We start from the raw sequence: 17,916 nt of genomic DNA, 5'->3' as shown, positions 1-17,916 counted from the left end.
ATGAACCAAATTACTCGAACTTGAGTCGTATTCAGCTCGTTAAAAGCTCATTTAAGATCGACTCATTATGTAAACAAGTCAAGTTTGAAAACAATTTTAAATTTGTTGTAGACATCTCATTTTTAACCAGTCTTAAAACTTGGGCGCTCTATGACAAGCCTCCAATGAAGATATCAGAAGTCAATCCAAGAAACAGTTAGGGATGGAGTGAACCAAACCTGCCCTACACTTGTTTTGGCCAAAACGTTTTTGGCACCCTAAAATCTCTTTTCAAAATGTTTTCAATGCAATGGGCACTTTTTCATTCATTCTGGCCATTCTTAATGTCATATTTTCCAAAAATGTTTAATCTGCTATTCAAAAGAGTTGGCTTAGAATGCCAGAATGAATGACAAAACTGGGGAAACTTACCAAAAAGAGCAACCATATAAGATGTGGCCAGCTGGACGACTTTTCAACAAATATGTTGAATGGCTTTAGTCCGACGTCGCACATAATAGTCCAATTGAGCGTAATTTGGCCTCTTCTGTTTCACCGAGCATTTTTAAGGAAATACGCGCGGCACACTATTCTGCAGTTGGACATATCTTATTCGGCTCAAACTGTTATGAAGTCAACCAAATAGATTTTTGGTGAGGTGTCTCAAGGATCTTGGGATATGCCATTTGGATCTTTGGGAACTAGAGGCATATTCCAAGCCTCCAAAGCCTATAAAATGACAACCCCCCCTCCCCCCTCTTTTAGAGGGAGAGAGGTTCCAAGATATTGAACAAAAAAGTCCTCAATCCTTCTAATTAATCCCTGATAATCAAATTAGAAAATATTGATTGAGTGAAAGATTGGTGAGAATTTTGGACTACTTCCTAGATACATCTCTTTGCTTGGACATTTTCTTGGAGCTAGAAGCTTCTACTGATCAAAGGAGGGTTGGATTAGAGTTTGTGACCAGCTTGGACCCTATCTCTACTAGTTTAGAGGTAATCCCAATTCCATTCTTGCATTTTCTTTCTGATTCTATCCCTGCCTCTTCTTTTGGAATTTTTTAGATCTTGAGATCATTTGTTGAATTGTTAAGAATATTATTGAATTCTTTCTTCTTCTCCCATTTCTATGGTTAGTGGAGGCTTATATAGTGACTTTGGTCAAGTCCAAACTACTTTTCTTGATTCATTATGGGTTAGAAACCCAGGCATGGTTTCCTCTATAAGAAGATACCTGTTCTCTCTGTGGAATATCATCACCCCATGTGAGGGGTGATTCTCCATGTGCTGCAAGAGTGCAAAGCCAACAAAGGTGAGTTGGCCATGTGAAGCCATAGCTGGCCATATGCAAGGCCAGCCTCTCCATCTCCTTTGTAATTGTGTATAGATGGAGGCTAAGGAGAGGATTTGAGAGAGAGAAAAACAGAGCAAGCCACAGAGTGAGATATGTGAGGCGGAGAGACCGTCTCCCTCGGTGTGAGCGAGGGAGACGGGTGAGTAAGTGAGTGAGGAGAGTGTGAGCTCCTCCTCTATTGTAATCTTTCTGTAATATCTCCCTTGTTATAGTGATAACCGGCTACTCTCCCGTGGACGTAGGCATTGAGGCCGAACCACGTTAAATATTGTGTCTCCTTGAGTGTGGGTGTGCTTTTCTGCATAGAATAATTTCTATAAGGTCTTGGGCGGGATCCCAGATCCCAACACTCTCCTCCTAAACTTATTTTTTACATGGATTCGAGTAGTTTATATTCATTTCCGTAGGTATGAGAAGGAGAACCCTTCTTTCTTCATCAAAGTTTCTCCCCATTCTCTATTGTTCTTGTTGATTATTAAAGACGTAGAAGTTCAGGCACAACTTCCTCCTTGAGGATAGACTGAATCTCCCCTCTCATTGCTATTTTCCATAGACTTGGGTGTTCCATATCCTTATCCATCTGTAGAGGGTGAGAATCCTTCTATCCTCATGGGATTTCTCTTTACTTCACTTTTTTCACTCTCCATAATTCATCATTTATTATTTATTATATCTATTGTATGTGTTGAGATGGGTTTCTTTTCTCCTATCCCTTACTTCTTTTCTCTCTCTCTACCCATTAGTTCCTGTTTATTTAGACTTAATTTTGGTTTCATTACATTTATAAGCTTAGTTTAGATGTACACATTCGAGCTCCGCTCATTATATTCTGATTGATTATGTGATGTGTAATTGTTAATTCATATGCCATTTTATTAGTGTCCAAGCCCCTAGGACTCACTGTGTGCAAATTTTGGAGGTGTGATTAGTGGATTTGGTGGTAGAGAAAATTCAAATGGGGTTGTTGGGAGAGATGGTTGATAGAGTTTTGGTGCCAGAGGGTGGTAGTGGGTGGGGTTAGGCAGTGGCAATATGGCGATGAATAAGGATGATCAGCCTGATGCAAGAGAGGTAGTAGCAGAGCCAAGAAGGATTCGGAACCAAACAGCTGGTGATGATGGTAGAGGTTTAAAGGGGGCTTTGGAGGAGAGTTTAGGGTAGAAAAGAAATGCAGATAGATTAAGCAGCCCTCAATAGCAAAGGCAGCCAGATCTACGTTGTTACCGACTCCTCCAATCATAATCCTTCAAACCCAACCCATCATCATTTTTTTCCTCATCAACCAACGCCATTTTTTGTGGGTTTAGAGAGCTTCTTGTTAGGAGCAACAATGGCTGTATTCATGGCGGTCCTTGGTGTGGTTTTGGGGACTGATCTGTGAGAGAGTAAGCATCCATGAGAAAGAGATGTATAGATTTGAGCTCAATGATAATTCAACTTTCCTCTTTCCTTGAATCACCGTTGTTGTATTGAATAGATAAAATAAAAAGATTCAGTTTGTTTTTGTTTAATTTTGGCAAATATAGAAAATAAGCTTGGTGAACAGAGAGGGGAAATAGGCTTAGCGAATTTCAACAAATAGATTGTTAGACACCTAACTTTTGTAAATCGTAGTAAGGCCCCCACTTTCAAGTTATTATAACAAAGCCCTCAGTTCCTCGTTTATTCATGAAATTAACCCTAGAACCGAAAATGCATCACAGACGAACCTATATAAACTCTAATCAACCCCGGTAGCTTAGTAATCATTTTTAATATTCTAATATTAACTATTTAACTTTCTAGTTATAAATTAATCTCTTTAAAACCCTAATTTTCCATTTTCACCATTTTTGTTTGGTAATTCCCTTTTAATTCAAAACGAAGTAACACAAACAAAATTATTTTTTTTATCACTATTTTAATTGATCCTACACTCGAAATAGATATTTTAATTGGGCCTATTCCCTTACACTTTATGAAAATCTCACTTTAGCCCCAAATCATTCTTTATATATATAAAGGTACAATCCATTATTATAATCTTTTTTTCACAAAAATATCTACAATATATATGTGATTTTGTACACAAAAATAAATTAGAAAATCCCTCAAATCCTCTTCACATGCCCCCTTCCCACTACCTCCTCTCTTTTTGAAGATTGTAGAGTACTTTTTGAAGCAAATTTTATGAAAATATGGAAGAAAAGTAGACTTGTGACGACTCTGACCTCCGAACTATTATATTATATGTTTCAATAAGCTCAATTGCATAATTTTGTGTTTAATTGTGTGATTACATACTTAATTTTGTAGTTATCTGTTATTACATGGAATATTTGTTCACTTAACGACTTAGAATCAGAAATTGAAAGCCTGAACAGCTTCAGAAGCCAAAATTGGCTGGCCCGATATGCTAATTAGAATATTTAGAATTTTATGGCAACTTTCATCAAAAATTGAATCGGGCCAAAATAATTAGAATAAATTAATTGAACTTTGAGCCTAATTAATTAACTTTAATCAACCTTGATTAGGCTAAATTAATTACATCATATATAAGCCAACTCATGACTTGAACTCATTGAATATACATACATGAGCTGAGATTTTGGGAGAGAGGGAGTGTAAACTCAACACTTAGAGAGATAGAGAAGAGAATTGTGAAGGAATTGAAGGGGATTTGAAGAATTGAACTAGAGTACACTTGAATTCAAGCCTTAGGTATGATTTTCAACCTTAATCCTTGTAAATAAAACATGTAGAAGTTGAATTCATCTAGTTCATGGGCTCATTTGCATGTAATTTTACAATGGAGGCATGAATTACTTTGAATTGGAAGAATTGAGTTGAATTATGTATATGCATGCCTGAATCACCAATTTGAGTTTGAATTTCATGGGATTTTCCACATGCATAAAGCTATATTTAACATTTTTGAAGATGTTTCATAGTTTTACCACTTTTTATCTCATGCATGAGAGTTTTGAAAAGATTAGAAAAGAAATGAGTGTAACCCATAACATGCATGGTTTTAACTTGATAGCATAAGCTTGAATTTGGACAATTGGAGCATGATTTTGAATAAATGGTTTCAAATTGGAAGTGTTTTCATGTTATACAATGTTTTTTCCAAGTTTTTGTACCAAAAACACAGGTTTTGGACCTTTGAATATCAAGTTTGAACTTCAAACACAATTTTGGAAATTCCAAAATTCAACCAATTCGCTCGAGCGCAAATTTCATGCTCCCAACATTTTTGCAGGCATTTGCACGGTGGCTCGAGTGACAAAGTGCATGCTCAAGCGAACCCTTTTTTATTCAGTCTTTGGCTCGAGCGACTATCGAGCGTAAAATTCAAGCAACCAGTACTTTTGCAGAGTTTATAGACCGCTCGAGTGACCAAAGTTACGCTTGAGCGACCACCTTTATTTTTGAACCCCCGCTCGAGCGAGGACCTTATTTTCCGCAAATTTTTACTAGCTCTTTTAAGTGCATACTTGCATTCTTATGTCATTTCTAGCATTCTTAAGCACCAATTGGACTCATATAATCATAGAACGAGTTAGAGACACATAAGAAGAGTTGAATTAAAATGAAATTGTTGCCAAATGGTGCTTCAATTGTATTTTGTTATGTGTTTTGTATAGGTGGACGTCCGACGCCTAATGACAACATAACCCACTATGAGTAGTAACTTTATAAAAATATTTTCAAGTAATATTTATTTTTGAAACTGTTATTGTTCTTGGACTCAATATGCGATCGATTGAATGGTTTATTAAAAATGTTATTTTCTGTCAATAAATGATGTTCACTTTTGAAACCGTATTGTGGCATCCATTGATTATAGGCCCTTGCCTGGGGGTAACAATACCATGGCCATTGATTACAGACCCTTGCCTGGGGGTAACAATACCATGGCTATTGGATTGATTAAAACACAAAGATCACTAGTGTTGACCCTTCATGGTCCATTGGCCGACCCTTTTGTGGTCCATTGGTTTGACCCTTCGTGGTCCATTGGCTTGACCTTTATGGTTCATTGTGATTGGAATATTATTGCTTCATGGATGTGCCACTTGATTTGATATTGAAATGACATCGACGATGAATTTTATTGAATATTGAGAATTGAAATGAGAATTGGATTGGCATGTTATCGAACTTCATTCATATAACCTCTTTATTCTGTTATTACTTACTGGGCCCTAGCTCACTAATTATTCATATATATGTAGGTGGGCAAGCTGAACATCAAAGTTAAGAAAGCGTCGAGTCTACCCGGGTCGGCCTTTTGAGGAGCTTCCATTTGTGTATATTTTGGGGTTTGTATAGCTATAAGATGTGGATGTTTGGATCTAATGTGGTGTATGTACCTATAGAATGAATCTTTGCTTTTGATGCGAATTTCTTTTCATTTACGCATGGCTCAATGGATAATTTATTTTATTTTTTTTATGTTACGTTATACTTCCACTAAACCCCGTGCTTTATATTAAATGGATTTTTGGTATAGAGGCCGTAGGTAATCTATGATTACTGGCCGATCATGATGCTAAACCTATAAGGACAGGTTTGGGTCGTGACATGACTAGTATCCCAAAATTTAGGAAATTTGTCTTGTACCCTATGTCAATCTTGTTTCATTCTAACCAAGCAACAACTAGATCATGATTTAAACATACTTAAATGTCTTACTCAAACTCTATTCCATCACCTTACAACTAAATATAAGTTCATTCCATTCAATTCCAACCAAAGGACATGTTGGACCTTTCACCATTTTCTTTTTCTTCTATAAATACAACCATCCACCTAGCATTTTCTTCACACTCAACACATCAATACACACACACACACACACGGCCGAGATAGAGGTTGGCGAGAAAAGAGTGAGATTGGAGGAAAAGAAAGAAAATGAGAGAAGACTTTGTCCAACCCTTAGCAAATCTAGCAGGCAACTAAGCCACAACACAACCCATTCTTTTATTTTCTGTTTCAAATACATGATATTAGAGGCTTAGAGTATTATTTTCAAATGTGTATGCATGGTATTCTCGTATTTGAATAAGAATAGTTGAGTCTTGATTGCCACCTTGCATGTATTATCTCTTAATAGAAGCAAAACCACAACTTTCTGTCTACATATTTGTGACGACCCAGACTTGCTAATCATAATTTTAATTAATTAATTATGTGTTAATTCTAATTAAACTACGTGCCTAGTAATTTAATTTGTGCATATCTGTCCAAATTGAAAAATTACCTGTTAAGGTTACAACTTTGAAACTGAAATCAACAATCTTGTTGAGTGCACAAATTGAAATTGAGTACATGGATGGGCTTTTAGGAATTTTTAGAGCCAATTTGGGAAGTTTAATTGAAAATTGATTGAGTGTACTGAAATTGTCTGTGATTGAATTGAGCTTTAATTGGAACTATTAATTATGTTCCTACATATTAATTATGTGATTAAGTGTTATTGATTGTTATGAGACTTATTGATTGTATTGTTTAAACAGATAGGTTAGAATAAAAATTAAGTCTGTCTGATTCGCTAATTTTAAGAATTTAGAATTAAATAATTAGAAAGGAATTAGAGCCTAATTCACTCATCCTAATATAATTAAATTAAATTTAGTGTAATTGAGATTTTATTGTGATGAGGATTAATTTAATTTGCATAGATTTGATTTTTATTTAACTTAATTAGAATGATTTAATGGTTTAAAGTTAAATTAATTAATAATAATAATAATAATTTAGAATACTACTCATTTTTGAATCAACAAATATAGTAAGAGAGTGAGTACTTGGTTGCTTATATTGAGTCTTTCATCTAACACACCAAACAAGACCCACGAAGAGAGAGAGTGGGAGAGTTTGAACTCAAAGAAACATTGAAGGAAGGAGAAAGAAGGGGCTTGATTTATATTGCATTAAATCATCAAACTAAGGTAATTTCCACCTCCTAATTCATGAAATTGAAATGATACACTGTTAATTCATAGAATCTAGGTTCAAATAGGAAGAACATAAGCTTACTTGAGTTGAATTTATAATTAATTAGAAGATTTGCTCATGTAGTTAAGAGCTTAGGACATGCATGTTAGAAAATGGTAGAATTGTTCAAATTAACTCCTAATCTTTACATGCATGGTATATTTTCAAGAGAACTTTGATTCTATACTTGTTCTCCTACATGATTCATAGAGATTGAGGAGAAATCATACATAAATTAAGGGTTATGTTTATGAAAATGGAGGTTTAATACAATTGTGTTCCAAAATGGAAGAATTAGTTAAATCAACTTTCAAAATCACCATATGCATGATATACATTCTTGGGTTGTATGATCATATTCTTATTTCCTTGCATGAATTTTTATGATTTTAAGGAGGTACCATAGAAGTTGAGAAATTGAAGCTTAAATTACAATTGTTTATCAAAATTCAATTCAATTCAAGACTTTGAGTTTTGCATGGAAAAATTGGTTTTTAATTGGAAGATATGTTTTTGTTCAAACTCATGTTTATAAAGATTAATGTTTTCTTGAAAGAAGTTTTGGGTCTTGTATTATATCAAATTGAGGATGGAAAATTGTGTTATGCTTGACTTTATTTGTTTAGGTCGGATGCTAAACCATTAGTACGTGTACCGAGGAGCCCACTGTGAGTAACACTGTTGTAAAGATATATTCAATCGTATTTATTTTATGATTGATAAATTATATTGTTTTCTGAGATGATACTTTTTTATCAATTGAATGATGATTTTATTTTCTGAACTGTATTCGTGGCATCCATAGCATATTACTATTGTTATTGATATTGTTATCGTTATTGTTACAGAGATCTCTGTCAGCTCCAATTCTTGAAACTGTTGTTATTGCATTGATGGCCATCAAATGATTGTTCGGTCTTTAAGACCTATCAATTGTTCTACTATTAGATGTACCACGTATGACTACTATGAATTGAAATGAAATGAAATGATTGATATGATATGAAACATTGATTGAGAAATTGATCTATTGATAAATTGATTATTTCACTTATTGTAAGGATATCATTCATAACCCCGTTACATAGTTGTTATTCATTGGGCTCTAGCTCATTGGTTATTATATATATGTAGGTGATTGGGCACCGGATCAGAGATAGCAGCATCGACCCGAACCCTGTTTTTGCCAAACCAACTATTGCGACTCACCGCGAGGTTCCAATCCAACATGTGTCAAGGCTTATTGGGTGGTCCAAATTCACCCTTTTGAAATCATTCCAGTGGCAAGAGTGGTCTATGACTTTTGTTGTACTGTTTTTGATAATGGGATTTAATTCCCTAACTTGTGTTTTATTCTGTTTATATGTGTTTTGGACTTAAGTGTTTGTGCATATATAAGTATATGAAAGTCGTTTTGTACATTTAAGTCCTTACAGCTCATTGGACATTATTTTCTATTATTGATTGGCTTCTGCCAGCCCCTATTATTGTGCTATTCTTATTATTGTTAAGAAGACCTTTGGTAATCACGAATTACTGGCCGGTTACGACGCTAAACCTGTAGAGGCGGGTATGGGTTGTGATAATCTTCCATTATTTTTAATGGCACACCTTCAATCCAAAAATCTAAGTTATAAATATATTATTTAGTATGTTTTCATCATAAGAGAAGTGAAAAATTATTCATGGTTGCCCTCATTTTCTACTATTATTCTTATTTCAAGTTTTGTGCACAAATGACCGATATTTTCAGCCCACTTCCAAAAATTGTAGAAAAATGCAGAAAAATACCCTTGACCTCATTTTTGTATCAAAACCTTCCTTTAAGTGTTAAATTTCAAGTAAATTGTTTTTGTTAAAATAGAATGAGCGGTTTGAGAGAAAATCCATTTTTTGTAACAGCCAACAAATATGGACAATGCTGGAGCATTTCTTTAATAACTAAAAATCTAGGAAAGTTATCTTATTTCGAAACATGATTTTGAAACTAGATAAAATTTTCTACAAACCCTAGGAAGGCTGAGTTTGTGAAAAATTTGAAAATGCCATTTTGATAGTAAACTTTAAGATGAATTGAATATGGAAATGTGTCTGTGTTCTTGTTAATAGTTTCATATTCTTATTTGCTGGAATATACTTCCTACTGCTTGTTTAAACTTAGTATGCCATCTACATATGTTTGTGGCTATTTTTCTTTACATTTGTGCTTTGAGATGTTAATACTCGTGTAGAATTCATTATTTCCGTAGTTGTTCTAACCTTGACTTAAATCACCTAACTCAACGAAAAACTTAATTGGGTTGGTAATGAGTTTTGAACACTTAGAATAATTTTATGAGATTATATTTATGTTAACTTCAAGTATTGGTTGACAGGACATGTTCCCTATTCGAAGATAAAGTCTTGCGCAAATAGTTGTCTGGAACCCTTGAATGGATCGGTTGTATTCGGACCCTAGGTGATTTCAGTGTGACAAGGATGAAGGAGGTTATGGATATTGACCCTTATTTTTACCGTGTCTTTTGATGTCCTCGGTCGGCACTACGTGGTATGTAATCATTGTAGGCATCCAAGGTAAGGCCTACAAAGCAACAAAAGATGGTGTATACCGAATAATTCGAGTCCAATTCTTATGGTTGGGAGGATAAAATCTTTTTGGGAGATTTCTAGATTACCATCATCTAAGTTTTTAACTCATTGCTCGTTTTCTTGAATATCATGGTTCATTACTTGTTATATTTGTAATTGTGTATTAAATTGGGAAAAAAGGACGAGGTGTGTGTGCGTTTACTGGGCATTCCAAGTTCATGGTGTTTCATGCTGCCAGGTATTGAAGACTATTAGCCGATCGAAAATGAAACTAAAGCATTTAACAACATATAGTTGTCCTAAAAGAATTAGGAATTAGTTTTGTTAAATCCATTTTTGTAATCTTGTTGTAATATTAAAACCCTTGTTGTAATTAAGACAATATTGTAATTTTACTTATATCTTTTGTAACCTATCATTTTTTTGTCAACTTATGTAGACTTTGTGTTGATACTTTTTTAAGATCTGTCAAAAAGGTAGTTTTGCTATCTTAGGAGATTGGACTTAGAAGGAGACTATTTTGACTTCTCTGATCTTTTTTGGGATCTTACTTGGTTATTGACCAAATGACTCATTAGTGACGTTTCCTATACTTCAACCTTAGAGTCGATTTTGGGGCATCACACTTGTAACTGTAGAAAAATCTTGTATTTATTTGGTAATACATCTATCCTCTGATGTTCCAAATTTTTGAGCTGTCACATAGGTTGTTTGGTGAACTTACAGATAAGAAAAAAAATAGGCTTGGTGAATTTCAATAGATAGGGGAAATAGGCTTGGTGAATTGTAACAGATAGGTTAAAAAAAATTGAACTGATAAAAAATAGATTTGAACAGATAGGTGTAACATGTCCGGGGGGGACTCGTGCGCGTTAAACAGTTCGGACCCTCGAGATCTCTTTGATTTAGTCTCACGAGTGCAATGTGAAACGTAGATGAGAGTCCAGATTTGGACACTTTTATTGAAAATCCATTTTATTGCAATTTTGTCAAATATGGACTACATCATCAGATCTCAAAGTCACCACCTAATATTTGGGAAATTAGAAAACTCATGACTCGTGCCAAGGCCCCTGTTCGTCGTAACCAAGGATGCTTGGCTCGGAACCTTAGGTATGAGTGGGGAAGGTCAATAATGAGCACCCCTACTCACCTGATCAAAGATCGGCCTCTACTAAACCATGATATGAATTTTATTTTCTTTATATGTTCATGTTCTAATTATTTAGTAAATCCTAAAATTTACTATGTGAAGCATACAAGGTATAGACTAGTTTGCTCAAATTGGAACAATTCAATTTCATGTTTGTTTGTCGAAAAGGGTTTGAATTTACCTCTTGACAAAGTGGGCTTAAAGTTTGTGAATTTGCTACCACAAAGTGGGCTTAAAACAGACATTCATCGAATCATTCCAATTCAAATAACAAGCCTTCATTCACAGGCATTCAAATAGTTTATCAGTTAAGCAATTAGCCTCATGGTAGGATGCTAAACATAATAAGAAAAATTATGTACAAATGGGATGCTAAAACTTAAAAACTCATAGATTTACCGACGTCCCTTAAACAGCTACAAAACAAAGTTAGTAAAATATGCATAATCCTATATACAGAATCCTAATACAATACATACACAAGAATGCTTCTAAAGATCCGGCTTCTAAAACATGACATGTGAAACATTACAAAACATGCAATAGCGCACAAAACCATGTGATAATCAATTAAAGCACAAAGATGCAAATTTAGCCGGATCAAGATGCATGAAACATGGATTCAACGCATGGATATGCATGGTATGTTAAATATATACATATGTACAGTTAAGGAAAGCAAGTAAAGAATATGATAGAAAGAAGCGAGGTGGGGGGATTATTACAACACTTTAAATATTACAGATCCGAAGAAGATGAATAAAATAAAATCCTCACAAACACTCAAAATAAAAATAAAATAAAGAACTTCATATACTTTGGGGAAACAGACTGCCCCCAATTAATAACCCAACTCAGTAACCTACTGGCACTTTCCACTCCTTTTCTCCACTGGAAATTGGGCCCAACAAGTAAGCCCAAAAAATAGGAAGCCCAGCGTTTTAAACCTCCGACCACTCATGAAATCGACAATTAGCAAAAATTAATTTTCTTCAGTCAAGTAAGCCTCAGCCCATGTAAACTCATCTCCAATGGAAGCCCGACCTAAGCCACTCAAAATTTTAAATTGATCAGAAACTTTAGGTGGGCATATATCCACTCATGACTCAGATATTACACATATAACATATATATAATTAAGGGAAATGGCAGACAACTTGGGGTGGGAAAAAAACCCATGCTCTTCTACGCACTGAACCTGCATGAACCATACATCATCACCTTTTTAAACTCACACACATGGCCTGTGCATGCGTACGGCATCAACTCTGCATCAACTGAAGCTCACGCATTCACACGACCGTGAGACACATCAACCCGGATTACACATCATCAATAACATCCATCTCTCTCTGAGAGAGAGGTTAAAAAAGCAAGGATCAATTCAGACAAAACCCAAAACCCTCCACTTCAGCTTCCATATTACACAAGAAAGGATCACACCATCACACCAACAAACCCACCTACAACGACCAAACCCCGACACAGGGCACCACTGACCCACGGCGGTTTGACCATCGGGGGCTGACATTGACAATCGCCGGAGAGATAGCCTCGGTTGAACACCCATACTCACCAACCATGGCTGACCGAAGCTCAACTTAAACCATGGAGTTTTCACAGAGAGAGAGAGGTGCCGAGAGGGAGAAGAGAGAGCTCTGAATAGCCACCCCTTTCCTCCCCTTTTTGTGTGCGTGTGCTGTGTTGCTCTCCCAACCGAGAGAGAGAGAGAGAGAGAGAGAGAAAATGAGGGCCCTTCCTTTCAGCCCATGTGTGTGTATCTTTTTTTGAGAGAGAGTGTATCCATGTGTGCGTGTTGCAGCTCTGTGTGTGTGTGTGTTAGAGATAGATTGAACCAGAGAGAGGGAGAGGTGCCTCGTGTGTGTGTGATGTGTGTGTGTGTGTGTCTTTCGTGTATCAGTGTGTGTGTGCTGTGTGTGTGTGTTAGAGATAGATAGAACCAGAGAGAATGAGAGGTGTCTCGTATGTGTGTGTGTGCTGAGTGTATCAGTGTGTTAGAGCAGAGGTGGCAGTGTGTGTGTGGTGTCCCCATATGATCCTCCCTATGCGTGTCTTCTTTTCAGCCCTTTAGATCACGTTCTCTCTCTCCAACTCGAGAGAGAGAGAGAGAGAGGGATGAGATGGGTTCATCCCTTTGCTCAACAAATTCCTTTGCATCATCAGACCATTTTGCTCTCAGCGCACTTCGGTGAGGTGAATCACTACCAGAATTTGAAACTTTATTTTCCGGCCCTCTCGAGAGAGAGAGTGTGATAATCCTGTTCTGTAATATGTTAATTGGTCCTTAATATGAGTATGATTATGTGTTTAATATGATTTTGTGTGCCATTATGTGAAAATATGTGATTTTGAATTTCTATTTGTTCACCATAGGAATATCTGTTTGGTTATCTGCTTCGGAAGTTAAATTGAAGGCCTTATCGGCCACAGAACCCGAAATTGATTACGCCATAGTGATTAGCGTAATTTTTAGAGCCTATGGTGAAATTTAATTGGAAATTGAATCGGACCAAATTAATTAGATTAAAATGTTGGCATAGTGCTCAAATTATTTAAATATTGGTTATATTGGTTAGTGGACTTATACATGAGAGGCCATATACACTCAAGCTCTCTCTTTAATCAACATTGGCTGATTTAACTCAAAGAAAAGAGGAGAGGGTCGGCTTAGAGAGAGAAAGTGTAGGAGATTGAGGTTTTGGTCTTGAGGCTTGGAAATTTTGGAAGATTACTCAACAATTTGCTACAGATTGGAAGAATTGAGCCTCTAGGTAAATGAATCCATGAGTTTAGTGTGTAATTTTGTGTATTCAAAGTGGATTAATGATCAAGAGTAAGAATTGAAAAGCAATTGAGTTGTTTATGTTGAATTGAAGGTCAATGTATGCATGCAAGTATATAATTGCTATGAAATTGCATAATCTAGCATGTAATGTGTGAATTGTAAAGAATTGAGCATTGAAGTATACATGCAAGCATGGTTTTATTGATTTTCATGTTTATGAGCATCATTGGTGCTATTTGAAATAGAAATGAGGTCAAAAATTGACATGCATGTTTGATTATGGAAGATATGAAGCTTGTGTAAGGTTTGAATGTATGAGCCTTGAGTTTACAAAGAAATGTAGATTAATTTGGATGAATTAGACTATGATTTTGAGCAATTGACATCACCTTGCTTATATGCTCATATTACATAATGTGTTTGCATGTTTTGGAACCAAATTTATGGGTTTTGAACCTTGGAAAGTCGGATTTGAGCTCAAGAACAAATTCTAGAAAATCCAGAATTCATGGTGTTCGCTCGAGCGGGGAGTCCGCCGCTGGAGCGTAAAATACGAGCTCCCAGCATATTTTAGCAGACATGGCGTCCGCTCGAGTGGGAAAGTTCACGCTCAAGCGGGGAGCCATGTAGAGAGGCCTTCCGCTCGAGCATCAAAATTCACACTCGAGCGTAAATTTCACATAACCAGTACTTTTGCAGGCTTCGAGGGTCCGCTCGAGCGGGGAACCCTACGCTCGAGTAAGGACCCTATTTCTGAAAATTTTGTATGATCGTTTTGTGTTTCGTTTTCCGTTCTCTTTCACTTGCAAGCACTCTTAGGCATGCATTAAGCATTGTAATTGAGTTAAAGAGATAAGAATGAATCATAAAGAGGAATATGTGAATTAAAGAATGGATTGAATCGTTTGTGACCCATATGTGTTATATGATGTGTAGAGTCAAGCTCCAGGGCAAATCCACAAGCCGATCACTGTGAGTAATATCGATATTTTGAAGTTTGTCAATTGTCCAATTGCTTATTTCTTTATAAGTTTACTAGTTTGAATTATGGACAACCGATTGACATGAATAATTGGGCCGAACGTCGATTGACATGAATGGTTTGGCCGAAAGGCCGATTGACATGAATGGTTGGGCCGAAGGCCGATTGACATAAATGATTGGGCCGAAGGCCGATTGACATGAATAATTGGACCGAAGACCGATTGACATGAATGGTTGGGCCGAAGGCCGATTAACATAAATGATTGGGCCGAAGGCCGATTGACATGAATAATTGGGCCGAAGGCCGATTGACATGAATGACTGGGCCGAAGGCCGGCTGACATAAATGATTGGGCCAAAGGCCAATAGATATAAATTATTAGGCCAAAGGCCGTCTGTTGTAACTGTTTCAATGATTGCTTATGTAACTTCTTCATTTGATATTATTCACTAGGCATTTGCTCACGCTCATTCATGTACATATAGGTGAGCCAAGGGACGTCCAAAACCAGCCCCGGTGAAATTGGGAGAAACAGTCGAAGTTTTGAAGAGTCAGCCCAAACGTCTCACGCATGAGACCTGTCTTCGCCCTTTTGTTGTTTTGTTTATTTTGTCATGATGGCGAGGACTTTGTATATACCTGTGCATAGTTTTGATGGGTTGACTTAGACTTATATGATCCTGTCTGTACAGAACTTATGCTACTGTACTTCTGTTGTGAGTTATTAATGTATATATGTTTTGTTGTTTGGATGTGCCATGTAAGCACAGCTCTATGGACAAAGATTTGAATTACTTCCGTTTGGCCCCTTCACTCTGATGAGTTTTTGCTTTATTTGGTTTGAGGTCGTAGGTAATCTCGTGATTACTGGCCGATTATGGCCTTAATCCATAGGGGCGGGTTTGGGTCATGACAGAGTGGTATCAGAGCACGAGTTAATAACTCACACATTTGTCCAAAAAGGCAATAAGCATCTAGAAATGATCTAGGATGCATTCATGTGATAAGTATGAATCTGAAAGCATCAGGAATACGCTTAATGGTTAATGTGAACAACTATGTGTCATAAATTTATGAATTGCTGCTTTGCAAATTATTTGAATATGTATGCTCTGTAATATATGCATACCTGTGAATCTTTTGTACAAAGCATAATGTAAGTTTAATCAGATGGTGAGAACAAGAGTGATGAGATAGAGGAATCTTCTACTGCCAGACTGGATAGAATGGAAAGACTGATTCAGGAAATGGCAGAGACATTGAGGCAACAATAGTGGCAGCAGCCACATCCTCCACCTCCACCTCCACCTCCGGCGCCTCCGGCACCTCCTGTGCCAGATAATCAAAATGATGACCGAATCATAGCTCTCACCATAGAGTTCAAGAAAATGAAACCACCACAGTTCCATGTTGGATTAGATCCTTTGGAAGCTGAAGCTTGGGTCCTCGGCATCGAAAAACTGTTTGAAGTGTTTCCGTGTTCGGATACACAAAAAGTGCTTCTAGCCACATTTATGCTAGAAGACGAAGCAAGAAGATGGTGGATGTTAATGCGTGAGAATTACAAAGATGTTGATTGGGCAAAATTTCTAGAAATTTTCTATGACAAGTACTTCCTGTAGTGTCTCCGAGATAGGAAAGTAGCAGAGTTCATGGAACTTAAGCAAGACAGTATGACTGTAGCTGAGTATGAGGCCAAATTTACTGAATTGGCCAGGTTTGCACCACACGTGATTGATACGAACTATAAAAAGGCGAGGCATTTTGAAGGTGGGCTTCGAAGCAACATTTTAGAAAGAGTGAATGTTTTGAAGCTAGAAACCTACATTGGGGTGCTAGACAGGGCCATCATATTAGAGGCTAACATAGCTAGACAGGCTAAGCCAACAACAGAATGGAAATGCAACAAAAGGCAGGGCTTCTTTTCAAAGAAGAAGTTTTCAAAGAAGCAAGATACAGGCTCCTCAAATACTTCTAATTCTTCCCGAGATACAACCCTGTTGTGTACCACTTGCGGTAATAGGCATCGTGGGGTTTGTTACCATGTAATAGGAGCTTGTTTTAATTGTGGTAAACAGGGGCATATGGCCAGAGATTGCAAACAAAACAGTGGAAAATTTGCTGCTAGCTCGACAACATCAGTCCCAAAACCAGGAAATGCTACGAGATCTACTCTTGCTGGAGATACCATGAGACAAGGGAGAGTTTTTGCACTTGTTCCAGGCGATACGTGGAATGCCAACACAGTTGTCTCAAGTACCATTTCTATATGTAATCAGGATGCCTTTGTGTTAATTGACTCCGGATCAACGCACTCATTTGTAACTTGTGCATTTGCATCTAGACTAAATAGACCTTTAGAACTACTGCCATATCTGCTATGTGTCTTTGCTCCATCTAGGGAATCTGTATTATGTGAATCTATATACCAGTTTTGTGAAATGCGTGTTGAGGATGCTATCCTATATGTAGATTTGCTGCCTTTGAACTTTAGGCATTTTGATGTAATTTTGGGTATGGAATGGTTGACCAAGTGTTGTGCCACCATTGATTATATGACAAAACGAGTTGTATTTAAACCACCAGAACATAAAGAGATTGTGTTTGTGGGTAATGGGGTAGTGCCTCCATCTTATTTGATATCTGCAATGAAAGCATGTAAACTGATCAGGAAGGGGTGCCAGGGTTATTTGTGCTATGTGTTGTCTGAACAGTCTATGAATGTTGAATTGAATGATATCCCTATTGTTAGAGAATTTCCAGATGTGTTTCCAAATGAATTACCAGGGGAATTGGTAGATAGGGAGATAGAGTTCACTATTGAGACTGTGCCAGGCACCCAGCCCATTTCTAAAACTCCCTACAGAATGGCTCCTGCTGAAATGAAAGAACTGAAAGAACAGTTGCAAGACCTGCTTGACAAGGGGTTTATCCGACCTAGCACTTCACCTTGGGGTGCACCGGTACTGTTTGTGAAAAAGAAATATGGAACCCTATGCCTGTGCATCTATTATCGGGAATTGAACAAGGTAACAATAAAGAACAAATATCCCCTACCCCGTA

General features: G+C 36.8%; 1 long non-coding RNA gene across 1 annotated transcript; it reads left to right on the top strand.

Annotated features, from left to right (window-relative positions):
- Positions 1 to 733: 733 nt before the first annotated feature.
- On the top strand, positions 734 to 8,815 carry LOC114298255 (uncharacterized). Its single transcript, XR_003641818.2, has 3 exons — positions 734 to 977; positions 5,556 to 5,642; positions 8,455 to 8,815. It is a non-coding gene; the product is annotated as an uncharacterized LOC114298255 (long non-coding RNA).
- Positions 8,816 to 17,916: the final 9,101 nt, after the last annotated feature.

Source organism: Camellia sinensis, chromosome 5, assembly GCF_055761805.1.
Source record: "Camellia sinensis isolate YWXY chromosome 5, ASM5576180v1, whole genome shotgun sequence".
In the NCBI taxonomy this organism is placed as follows: Eukaryota; Viridiplantae; Streptophyta; class Magnoliopsida; order Ericales; family Theaceae; genus Camellia; species Camellia sinensis.
The sequence above is the reverse complement of the archived record's forward strand: the minus strand, read 5'-3'. Positions and strand labels throughout refer to the sequence as shown.